Genomic DNA, 13,403 nt, shown 5'->3' with positions numbered 1-13,403 from the left:
TCGTTATGTGCAGGTGGGGCAAAATAGCGGCCCTCGCCTAAAACGTCCCGTACAGGCAACGTTTGGTGTTTGCCTCAAGTTCGGCTGACCAGTACCCGCAGCACCAGTGGAACGCCGAGACTTCTGCCGGGGTTCCCCCTGATCTCACAGGCACTAATGTAACCACGGATACCCCTGGGTTGCCAGGTGTGAGTCAGTTGTGCCACCACTCTCCTGGGTAGTCGGCCATTGGGCTCCCTGCCTTCCGCCTCCGGGGGTATCTCTAAACAGGGTCCCTAGAGATTAGGGTTCTGTGCTGACAGGCCTGTCTCCATCTGTGTATGTGTCTTTCTCTCTCAGTATGATTACTTCTGCCATGACATGGGGTCAAGGAGGCACACCTTCCAGCCTCCCTCATGTTTCTTCAATGCATGTCTTTCTCTCTTTTTAGGTCTCGCCTGGCAAAAGCAGCTATTGCGAGTACCTTTTGGAATCGATTCTGCCGAGGGCTTTCATGCACGCGTCTCCATGGACAAACATGGCTGCTCTTGCCATTTGTCCATAGCAAACAGCATGCGCATGTCCGTAAGGACTGTGGACAGTCCAACGCCATCTTGCGAAGCTTTCGTTGTCATAGTCACATTACATACAGAACGGGACTCTCTCCCACACCCACTCTAAATCTCAATATTTCCACAGCGGGTCTCCGCCTCCTCCACGCCTGCCCGCTGCCTCAGCTGCCATCCCGGCCGTGAGGTGCAGTCATTCTCTCACAGCACGTGAGTGCATCTCCATGAGAGTGTCTGACAGCAGCTCCCGCTCCTCAGCCGAAGCTGTGCTGCCGTGCCAGCCCACAGCCCTCAGTCTGACAGCGCCACTGCCCAGGAACTGTCTGTGATTAGCCGGGATGTGTCCCGAGGGTCTGTCTGTCCCAAGGCAATGATGCACGTGACGCGCTGCCTTCTGATTCTGGGTAAGGAAAGAGATTATTTTACACACGTGCGCTCTGTGTCCCCGGGTCTATACCTTTCTGCCTGGTATGTACATTTCCTCCATCATGCTCCGATGCCCACCGCTTTTCTTCCTACTCTACAGGATGTATTTTGCCGCTTCTAGGCGCTGTAAATCTGTTTTTAAACTCAGGATATGGAGGTGCAAGCAGCTCGAACGCTGCATTGTATTCTTTAGTGCGCACCCGCATGGCAGCGCGTTACTCGTAATTAAGTAGCAGGTCATTCATTCCTCGAGGTCAGGCATTCTGATCTCAGTCATCCCCCTCTGACCCCACACTGTGTGGTCTGAAATGGATCTGTGTCCAGAGAATCGAAGCCCCTCTCTGTGCGGTCACCCACTCTATTTATAACGCTTCACTCCCATGGGAAGAGCTATCAGTAGGGCAACAGGCGCAGTGGCACCGAGACCAATGATCAAAGGGTCTCTTGAATTTAAAGGGAGCTCTGCACCCATATTGTGGCTGTATTTCAGCGCCTAAATGGGGACATTAGGGGTGGTGGTATTTTCAGCTTTCATTAGGGGGCGTGGCAGTCTCCCTATGCCACTGCCCTACCAGTGGCATGGGGCCTCGACAGCAGCGTAGCTGGGGGGGGCCGTGGGGGTGGTCCGCCCCAGGCAGCACTATTTTGGGGGCGGCCGCGCGGCACTGGTGGCCCGTTGCGGCGGCCTTTATAATTTATTTGGGGACACTCACTGACACTACTGTCAGTCACAGTAGTGTCAATGTCCCCCCAAAAATTATAAAGGCCGCCGCAACGGGCCACCAGTGCCGCGCACGCGGCCCAGTTTGAAAGTGCAAGCGCGCACCTGACCTGCTGCACGGCGCCTGCCCTGCCGACAGTGCTGCCAATTGCCACCGGCCTCGACCTCCCGCGTTTGTGCTTGCTTGTTAAAAGTGCTTGCATTCTTGAATTTTCATAGTCTCTGATCTGAGTCCCTGTTGCCCCACAACGAGAATTAAAACAATGAGGTTGAGAAATGAGACAATGCCTCTGAACCGAGGCATCAGCCAGGCACAAGGAGCGTCAACCACAGTGAAACCCTTTGTTTTCCGACCTTAAAGTTATTCGCATCCGGCAGTCCAGTGCACTTAGGGAGTTGCCATAACTTGATAAACTGAACGTCGTGCCAGTGGAGGACACGCAGACAATACACCTTCATATTATTATCAGAAACTTTTCTATTTAATGATTTCCAAACAATAAAACACAGCCGAGATCACAGGAGGCGGAAAACACAGATTGGCAGCCATTAGCTATGATGTCTGGGGGCGCTGTGCAATAGTGCCAATATCGGCAACAGTTGTCACAAAACACATAAGTACATAAATAAACCACACAACACTGTATTGTAAGTGGAGAAATATTGCTGCAGGTTTATTAGCATAACCAATATGCAAACATGGTGGGTTATCTTACGGGCGATCCCAGGGCAGGCCAGCCCCTATGCCGCCTGCCCGTCTGATAAGCCTAGAGTCACCATGGCAACGCCAAATGGTGTATACCAACTATTGGGAGGGGCCACCCATCCCATCCGTGGACCACCAGTCCACTTGCTTCACACGCCCCCCCCCCGTGAGGGGTGGGCGGAGCATACATGGCAGCCCCCGGTTGCTCAGACCCACAACCGCCTGTCGGCTAACGGGGCACCGTCGTTCTTCCAGGGGACAACGCTAAAACATCCCTGGGTATCCTGGCTTCGCACCCCGCGGTGCTGCTGCATGATGTACCCCTTGGTATGTGCAGACCCTGGATCGCCCTGTAACTCCTCCTGCAACACAAAGTAACATTGTTAGAAAACCTAACCCCCCCTTTGTACCTCCGGACGCTGGGTAAGCCGAGGGGCGGGCAAGGCGAACGAGAGGACAAGAGGGCGAGGAGGGGGCGGAGACAACATAAATACCCCTGTCTCCTCCCCGCCCCCGCCGGAAGCAGCCATCTGCTGGGGTCTCCCCTGGTGTACCCAGGGACTAGACCTCCCACCCCTGTGCCTTCCTGTGGCACTAAGGCGGCCGCCCTCTTAGGGGGGGGGCCGCTGCGCAACCCCCCCCCGGGCAGCCTTACATAGTGCCAATATCGGCAACAGTTGTCACAAAACACATAAGTACATAAATAAACCACACAACACTGTATTGTAAGTGGAGAAATATTGCTGCAGGTTTATTAGCATAACCAATATGCAAACATGGTGGGTTATCTTACGGGCGATCCCAGGGCAGGCCAGCCCCTATGTCGCCTGCCCGTCTGATAACCCTAGAGTCACCATGGCAACGCCAAATGGTGTGTACCAACTATTGGGAGGGGCCTCCCCTCCCATCCGTGGACCCCCAGTCCACTTGCTTCACACGCCCCCCCCCCCGTGAGGGGTGGGCGGAGCATACATGGCAGCCCCCGGTTGCTCAGACCCACAACCGCCTGTCGGCTAACGGGGCGCCGTCGTTCTTCCAGGGGACAACGCTAAAACATCCCTGGTTATCCTGGCTTCGCACCCCGCGGTGCTGCTGCATGATGTACCCCTTGGTATGTGCAGACCCTGGATCGCCCTGTAACTCCTCCACAGCCTTGGGAGTGGCCACCGTCACTACCAGGGCCCCTCACCAAGGTAGACCTATATACTTACAAACCTGCTGCAGCCAAAGCTTCCCCTAGGCCAGTAGGAAAAGGTCCATGCCTAAACTAGAGTGGTGCACCCCATCTCCCTCCAGGCACCCTGTGGACTTGGCATGTATAAGACCATGCATGAAGAAGCCAAGACCTCTTTGCTCTGCGCAACTGCGCATGGCTCCCGGTAGGCCTTTTTACCTACAGCATGCTGATACCAGGCTTCTCCCAGGTCCAGCCAAAACAAGTCTACGCCCAACCGGACCGGCGGCCAGCATGCCCCATCAGGACAGGTTCCCCCATCCTTTCTAAACTCCCCCGTGGAATTTTGACTGAAATTACCTTAAACCTAAACTAGGCGATGGTCCAAAGTTACCTTTGTATGGCTGAAGAACAATCCCTTTGGCAAGACACTCCTGCCTGGCAGTGCCAATGCGGGAGGAGGTAAGAGTTGACAAGCCCGCCTTACTTCCTCTTTCACTCAGATGGATTTACGTCCATCGCATTCCATCAGTCACCCCCAAATGTGATGCCTTGCCCTCCCAAAATTCTGCTAGTATACCAGGGAGAGACAGGACAGAGTGACCACAGAGGAGAACCAGCGTGTAAAATTCTTCTCTATTTTGAATACTGGGGAAGCCAATTGTTCTCCTGCTAATTTGTAGCCCAAAAGTGTTACCCCGGGGTCTCCCTTAATCATATGGACCAACTCACCCCCGTTAGAAGGCCACTTCCACCACCTGCATAGCTGCCAGCCAGTGCTGGAGGGTGGGAGAAGTAACCCGGTACCGGTACTCGCATTAATGGTACCTGTTTCGTCGAACTCAAGGACGGGTGACTAAGTGAGTAACCAGGCTCCGCCCTAGTATCCAGAGGTCAAACCCAAGCCCCTCTAAGTTCTGCTGCTTCACCTGCCTGTTAACACAAATCCCAGGGCAGACTACTGGCCTGTAAACTATGCTTGGCCATGCCGGAGCTAACACACCTCTGAAAAGCATGACAACAGGCTAACCACCAGCATTGCATTCTGAACATTCCTGACGCTGCCAAGAAACATGCGCATAACTAAAGCAACTGGCACCATGCCATAAAAGTATCAATTCAGCCTTCTATGAATGCAAACTGCGCTCTTGTGGCGATCCGTATTAGTGTTCCCTCCAAACCAGCCGCCCTAACCAGGCAACCCGCACCCTCTCGGCACTGGCACACTCCCGCCCCAGCTGCCCTAGAGTGCCTGGTCGTGTGTGGCCACAACATACGTTTTATCACAGACGTTATATCGGGGTATGATGACACTCAACTAACTCCACTGCTGAGTGCCCGTTGCACCATCGCAAGTATGTCTTTGCCTACTCAGTGGCTGGATGTAAAGTTAGATGACATTGGCAGCCCAGTCCCAGGCGAACATGGCAGCTTTACAGTTTCTGGTGCTATAGACAGTACCTGTGGCTTGATGAACAGAATGCAATTCCCTTGCTCCTGTTGAGCACGAAACCCACAACAATTTCTCACCATGGTTCAATACCTTCATGCTGCTCAACATTTCCTAGCAAAATGTTGACAAATCTATGTTCTGCAATGGCGCTACTTCGCAGCCTGCACCATTCTGCCAGTGCCGAAAAGACCTTTGTCCTGCTGCCTGGTCTAAGCAATCTTGCCCTGTTCTAGAAGCGCCCGCTTCAGCCCTAGAGCAAACAATTTGCCAGTAAGCCCAAACTGGCCCTGATGTGAAAAAAAAAAAAAACATGCCAAGGCACACAGGTGTGTGTAGTAACTAATAGCAGGTCTAACAGCGTCAACAGGCATCCTCAGCTTACAATAGGCGTGATGGAGTAAGGGTTTCCAGTGAGAATAAAGATGACAGCAAACACAGCGAGAGGAAGCGGCCAATGACCTGCCCCAAGACTCTACGAAATCCTCCTACCGAATGATGTGGGAGCTCGCCACCAACCTCTGTCCAAGCCTGCCAACCCCACAAGTATTTGGACCCCTATTGCTCCAAGGATTAGAGGGGGGGAGGGGCAGTCCTGTCTGAAGATGTGTGTAATGGAGGACATGCGTCCTAGAGTACCTATTGTTGGGTGTAAACGAGTACCTGATGTGTTTAAACTAATAACAGTAGTAGCAACTCAATCAGCACAGGGCTAGTAGCCCCCCCGTCCTACAACCGTGTGTGACACACAGGGAGATTAACGGAAGGCTAACCCCAGTCAGACACAGAAAGACCCACCACGTGGCTGTGCCCAAAAACCACCATCCCGCATCAAACCGACCCGATGGAAAGACAACAAGCGCCTAACGCTCTACACCCGCAGAAGACCCAGGAAATAACCAATCTGTTAACAATCGAGTAAATAACAACGGACATCCTTTCAGCATCTGAAGGTCTACCCTTCAGAAGTAACCTGGGAGCCCAACGCCAGGCATCAGAACAGGCCTTGGCACCTGTGGCGTGTGTGATCTTTGCCCACTACCGTGTGAGCCAGGGCCCACGTTGCATTATTATTATATATTTTTTTTTTTATGATCGCTGAAGCACACGTAAACCACCCTAGCTGTTCCTTGCCGCTAGGTCATCCTACCCTCAGGATCCCCAATGAACGACCAGGTAACATTAACACTCACTCAACACTAGGCGTACTTCTTTGCTTAGCCTAGGTGCTGGATGCAAAGTGACACCTCCCCCTGCTCCCGACCATAGTGGTGAAGTGTCCCAGGAGTGCTCGGCTAATATAAAAGACCTCGACAGAAACGAGGGAGCCCTGCACAGCTACAAGTGTTTTCCAGAGTAAAACTGGTCTGCAGGGCTACCCAGCATGCTCCGGCACTGGCTATGGCATACAGACCGGCCACCAACACACCGTGCATTTAATAGGTGTTCCAAGTCCACTCGGCCTAATTTGCCAATGAAACAAAGCTTTGCAACCAAGCACCCCCAAAACCAGGCCCAGTCCCCCGCTGCGGCAGGAATACTACCACTCTCATCAACAGTACTGGCTAGACTATGCCTCTTTGGTGCATAAGATAAATGAGTCATCATTGTGGCTAACAGGCATATCCTCTTGAAAAATGCCTCCGATCAGGCATGGTAAGGCCGGGTCACCAACACTACTAGCCAAACTTACTAAAGTTTAACACTCCCAAGCCCTTACAGTGTAAATATTATTTGAATCAAAAGGCACATGGGATACCTACGGGTCCCGAGCCCATCCCGATGAAGGATGTGCATTACCAACAGTGAGAGCCGTAGTCATTACTGGTGAGCCCAGGCAAGGTCAGGCAGATCATTGCTTCCCCAGGTCTATTTACAACATTTACTGAGATACCAAATACGTTAAAGACATCTGCAAAGCATGAACGACTTACACAAAAGGCTGGTAAAGCAGTGGACACTGAGAGATGTTGCACTTGGCCACCAAGAACTCACACAATAGGTCAACCTGCCTGGCCCAATGCAGGCAATAACAGGGAAATCACACCTCCTTCCTGGACAAGGGACGTTGACGAACACAACAAAACGGGCCGCTCACCCTATGCCATTGACCGACTCGGGCCCACGAGGTAATCAACTGTGGCGGAGGACACCTACCCCCTGATGGATGCTGTTTACACATTACCCCTTCAGGAACATTGCCTCCAAGGTGGCCGACTCACCACGTGCACTCAGAGTTTTCAGCCCGGTAGAACTCAAGCAGCGTCACCCAAACTCTGAGACAAGCAACAATGCCATGCATGTCAATGCATGGGAGGAAGGCAAATCAACCACCGCTAACCCAAACCGTAACAAGGGACATAAGACCTGTCTTTGAATGCACAGCACATGTGGTAAAGACAGGTTTTAAAGGCATATTTATTGTCCATTCACCACCAGACAATAATTTAGAATAGAGGCACCGTAGACTTAAACAGTTCCTTAATTAATGGAAAGTGTTGGGACATAAAGTCGGCGTTTAAATCCCAAGAGCATCTGGCCATCTTCCACATGCAAGTAGAAGAAGCTGTGCATCAAGTTTGCCAAGAGGTCAGGTGATTCACTAAAGGTCCCAAAAGAGAAGTGCGAGGCCATGTTTTGTATTTAATTAAGTTCAACTTTCGGCTCTTAGCAGCTCTTGCTGCATATAGACAAAGTTCTTCCCCTACTTCTTTCTTCACTCTCCCGGTATTAAGGAATTTAAGGAAGTTTGTACAAGGGTTCCTCTCCAAATATGTTGGATTCTCCCAGGGATCTTAACAATGAGCTATTTCCACGAATGCCTTCCAACTCAAAGCCCCTGCATATAGCTGCAGTTCACCGTTTGTGCTGCGTTGCGACTACTTCAGTACCAAATTGTTGTATGATGCAGCCCCTATGTTTCATTGAGCCATATATCACATTTCACAAAAACAAGGCAAAGATATACATGACCCCTACTTTCCTCCTCAAAGTTATTTCTAATTCGTGCCAATCAGAATATGTTTTCCCCTAAAAGCCCTTTCCATATATTTCCTTGCCAGATGAAAATCATCTCACACACATGAAGCAGAGTTCTTAAAAAGTGCCTAGTCAAAACTGAAGACTTGAGGCAGTCTACTCAACTATGCTCGTCTCCATAACATGACTCAAATGCTGTAGAACTCACACACTCTCGCGGAGAAACGGCAATGCTGTGGCCAAGGGGCAGGGCTTCACGCAGCACATACAACGCCAACAGATCAGAATGGTCACAACCTATACCCGCAGAGACACCAAACAGGCCTCCCATCCAAGTACTAACCGTGCCCAACCCTGCTTAACTTACACACAGTGCCCTGGAATCACCACAAGACTAGCGACTGCATAAGAGAGCGGTGCCGAGGGAGAACAATCGTGCACCCAGCGCTAAAGATATCCGTCCGTAAAGCAGCACACCGCTCTGCTGGGGAGCGGGCGAAGGCGCGCCCCGGGGACCGGGATGCAGTTCGGGCCTAGTCTCGTGCCAAAACTAACAAACCCCAGCCCCACGGTCATATGAGGGGAGGGGGGTGAGGTGAGTGTGAAAGGCAGGCCGATGGCCGTGGATGCAGATTTTCTTTGCGGGCACCCGCCGGGACCGTTTGTCAACACACTTCCGCCCCCCACGTGGCCTGCATACTTCCTGGAAAAGAAAGCCAGCATTGTTGATTCCACATTATGCCCCCGGGCGAATTACCGGAGGTAGCGCGGCCCGCACGCGTGATCTCACGAACACATCTCGGAGAATACAGACCATCATACTGACCATCCCCATGGCCCCCCACAGGCCCTCCCAAAGGCAGCAATGAGACACTTGAAGTCGGCCCGAGCGGGCATGCACTTGCTTTACAAGGCGTCAGATACAACCTGAGGACCAAATAAAATGATCAATTGCTTCACATGGCCTGCCCAGCCGCAATTAGCCACCTGCCATCGCTTGGAGATTGGCCCCTATCGCGCCCTTCTACGCACAAAATTAGGGGGGGGGTGGAGACAACAGCGGAGGGTGCCCGAAGCGAAACTCTGGTTCTATTGCATCTTTAACATAGCGCTAACTCGACCCGAAAGTAATGGAGCGCTGCACATGCGCACCGTATATACATTACATATTCAGGCACAAGGAGATATAGTGATTAGCCATAATCACAGGAGTGGACGCGAGCTCGAGGATCGAACCCTAGTTTACAGGCCCAAAGTCGGCAGCGCAGCCCACGGACCACATCTCCTCCCCTCAGGCCTGGCCGATTGAACGCTAGCAGCTCGGGTAATCGTGCCACTCCGATTGATAGCTAAAAGCGGTGTGTGAAATACAATCGTGCACACAACATAAATCAACGTTACAGCATCGTGCCAGATGGGCGTCGATAGAGACAGTATTTCAAGACGCCACGCACTCTCGCGGCCAAACAGGCACCGCCTTGGCAGAACTTCATACCGCCCGACTAAAACATATTCAAGGACGGGGCGGGGCGTCCCCCCCCCCCCAACCCCCCCAGAGATAACCGACTAGTTTTACCCGAATCACAGGATGTGAACGCGACCACGCAAGGACTGTGTCGGCCGACCCGCCGTAAACGAGGCAAACTCTGGAGGGGCATGCAGGTCTGGGCTCTGGACTACAAAGCCGGGCAAACGTAATCCGCAATGCACACTAACCGGCCACCGGCATCCTGGGTGTTGTGAAAACACCAGCAAGCGATGCTCAGCTGCGAACACCACAGATGCAAAGCGGCTGGCCTAGACTGCAGAAATAGACAGTAGTACAGCCGAGCACGACTCACTACCGAGGAAATGCAGATGTACATGGCCCACACGATTGAGTGGCCGAATGATAGTCGGTACGATAACCATTTCACATATATAAGAAAAGAGACTGTTTATTACACGGTGATATAAAGGTGTACTCTACCAAATGGGATCGTGTCTGCCGGAAGTGTCCAAATAGAATGCCCAGAATCACGGGAAGTGGACGTGACCACGAGGCTCGAACCCTGGTTCCAGCACCAAGTTGGCGGCGCATCCACCTCGAGCCCCGGCGCGTGGGGCAGCATCCCCAGACGTAGCAGCCCCCGCCCCGACTAGAAAAACCTCTGGGGCCAAACACAATCAGCGCACCGGACTTGTGGCCATAATTTAATAAGCATCTTGGAAAAAAAAAATTGTATTGCCCAGAAACACAGGATGTGGACCCATTTACATCATACGCACTCTGCAATCTACTTGGCACACGTACTATGCAGCAGGCACATTAACCCTCTGCACGAACTTCACCGAAGTCAAAACCTCACTATACAAAACCTGCTCGCTCTCCAGGAAGATAAAGAATCACACGAGCTATCTTGACGTTTTGTGAGGCCCGGTAATAGCCACGGAAAGAGACGCAGCATCCGGTGCTTCAAGTAGCATAATAAGCTCCCAAACCCGGCGCCCCCAGGAAGCCAGCACATGGTGCGATGGCCCCGGTCGCATAGCCCTAAATCCGACGCTGCCGGGCCTCCCACACGCAATCCAAGAGCTCTACGCTCCACAAAGACTCTCGCTCTCAACCCAACAACACTCACCGGGATGACAGAGATCACGGACAACCCGGAAACAACACGCCGCAAGACCCCGAGGAGCGAACGGCGTCAAGGCGAATGAGAGGACCACTTTCAGAAGTTGACATGAAGGGGCGGAGTTGCAGCCTTGTTTTGGTTGAAAGCTGTTCCTCTGTGACAGTGAAAAGCTTTCCCCATGCGAGGCGTATGTGTCAAGGAGGAATTTACAGACAAGGCAAAACACAATCGCGTACATGGAAAATACGCTTTAATATTACCTTCGATGAAAGAAGAAACCCCCAAAACACATAGGGGCAGATTTACAAGCCCTTACGCCACTTTTGCGTCACTTTTCCCATGTTAAAAATGACGCAAAAGTGGAGCAAGGGGCTTGTAAATCTGCCCCATAGGGTCCCTGTTGATTTCTTCTGGCATGCTTCAGGCTTGTAGGGGATACTTCTTGCAGGCCTGTCATTTAATGATGTATTAGGGTAATACATCATCCGAATACCAGGTCTTTGGAGAATCGAGTACTAAAAGACATGAGTCGTCTCAAGGAAAACCACAAAAGACCTTGCTTTTCACACTTCTCTTTAATGTAACTTTTTTTCACCATGCAGAAAAACACATCTTCATGTGAGCTGACCTTCTACAAAATAACCAATGAAGCCCACTGGGCTTTCTAAACTCTTTCAAGAAAAATTGTTCTTGAGATGCCGCTTTGTTCATAGTTGCTCTGTCTGTCTGTCTGTCTGTTACAGTGCCAGAATCATGCCCTGACATTAAAAAACATGACTACAAGTGTAATTCAAGCACATCCGAGGCAGTGTGACATCTAGGCACCAAACTTCGCCACATCTAAATACAACCCATGATTCAATGCAGACCACAATAATAACAAGCATTGACAAAAGCAGTAGGTTTGGTTCTATATAGTGCATGCCTAAAGACGCAACATCCATGCACATATTCCTGCCTATAGGTCACACATGCAAGCAGATAGATCGACAAAAACCCATAGGGATACAAATTTGCAAAGCCCACCTGTCATGTAGTTCTTTTTAAATGCACACTGAACAAATAACAGAGGCTCTCACACAGACAGGATACGTAGAGAACAAGCATTGGCATAGCCAATAGGTCTCGCCTTTGGGACCTTATAAGTGTTTAGATATCCAGCACAATATCCTTGGTGCAACTACATCAAGTGTTACATGGCTAAACACTTATAAGGTCCCAAAGGCGAGACCTATTGGCTATGTCAATGCTTGTTTATCTTTCCTAGGTTATGATCAGGAGTGGAATTGAGTGAATAGCCTGGACTAAAGGACTCTTAGTCCGAGGCCCACACTGATTGCCCTAGAGGGACATTCCTATCCCTCTATTTTTACTTTATCACGTGCACTACACCACCTCACATAGCACCTTGGTCCTGATGAAACGCCCATGATCGTTAAGACAATATAGGCGTGAAACATGTCGACCTGACAGTTACCTGGGCTCATTACGCCTACAGGGGTAGCTCACTAGCGTATGGGTTTTTTACTCTGCCAAGGGTGCCACTTTATTAAAGCACTTTTTTGGCAACTCTTAGGCAGTTTTATACGCTCTGCACGCACTTTATCACCCTTCACTTAGGACTACTCCACACACCCGCACGCATCAAACGGCAGTTCTCTAAAACATCTCCGATAAAGCAACGCTTTGAGGGACCCGTAGGGCATTGCACACCGGCTCGACTAGGAGCAATTGCCCAATGATGAAGCATGACATCCTTCGGGGTGTGTGAGGGCAACAAGAGACAAGACGTGTTCTCCCCCATTGTGTCCTATACCTAGGACTTTCATCTTCTTCCTTCTCATCCTGCTCTTCTTCCGCCCGTTGGTAGGATGCTAGGCAGAGACTTAAACACCACCCACACTGGAACAGTGTCCCCCTTGTGCTGTGGTGGAGTCCTCCGTCCCTGCACTCACGACGCCTACCCTTCGCCCTCATGTCCCTGCGGTGCCTGGTCCTTCCTCCCCACATGATGCCCCCCCCCCCTTCTGGAAGACAAAGGAGTCTGACTGTGCAGGCAAGCTAGGGGACACGCGTCCCACTGTGTCCCCCACCTGGATTTGAACTTTGGATTGCCCTATGGGCATTGTACATTTTGAACTTTCAAGGGACAAACAGATTTTTGGATGCTGAATAAAGCAATTTCTTTTTCCTTAGTACACTACTGTCTATCTGGTATTGCTGTTGGTGGACCTGCTCCATTATTTTGGGTGGTGATAATGTGTTGGGTGTGTGGGAATTGTCGTCTTGTGCTGGTCATAGGGTGGACCCTGGTATCTGTGTGCCATCACAAGCTGTTGGCTACATAACTTTGTTCATGTAAGCAGTTACTGCATGGTGACATCGTCCCAAGGTGTGTTCCTTCCTCTGTGTAAACTGACATCTTCCCTGCAGGGTCATTCCAATATGTGGTGCTGAGCTGTGTCTACATTGGCTGGGTGTGTGACGGACTTGTTAGACTTTGGCCATGCATGCTGAGCGATGTCTCCACCTGCATCATTCGTGGCGTCCTTGGTGGTCACTGTACTTGTGTATGTGGACTGTTGACATGACATCATGTGGACATGTTTTCTTTTCGGCGCTATGCATGTGTATACTCCCAGCCTCGCACACATGTGGTACATGTACTGCAGGATCTTTGTGCACCTGACATTTGTGGGTATTGGATCTGTGGGTACTCCACCCTTTTCTTTGCAGGGGCACTGCTGTGAGTGTTAGACACCCACCCCTCCTGTGTCTGGGCAC

At 51.2% G+C, this 13,403-nt stretch overlaps 1 protein-coding gene across 7 annotated transcripts in view; it reads left to right on the top strand.

The window, feature by feature from the left end:
• LOC146862954 (uncharacterized) overlaps positions 1 to 13,403 on the top strand; it is a 376,918-nt gene that overhangs the window by 94,637 nt on the left and 268,878 nt on the right. The window lies entirely within an intron of this gene.

The sequence above is a fragment of the Triturus cristatus genome, chromosome 2_2 (genome assembly GCF_964204655.1).
Source record: "Triturus cristatus chromosome 2_2, aTriCri1.1, whole genome shotgun sequence".
NCBI lineage: Eukaryota > Metazoa > Chordata > Amphibia > Caudata > Salamandridae > Triturus > Triturus cristatus.
The sequence above is the reverse complement of the archived record's forward strand: the minus strand, read 5'-3'. Positions and strand labels throughout refer to the sequence as shown.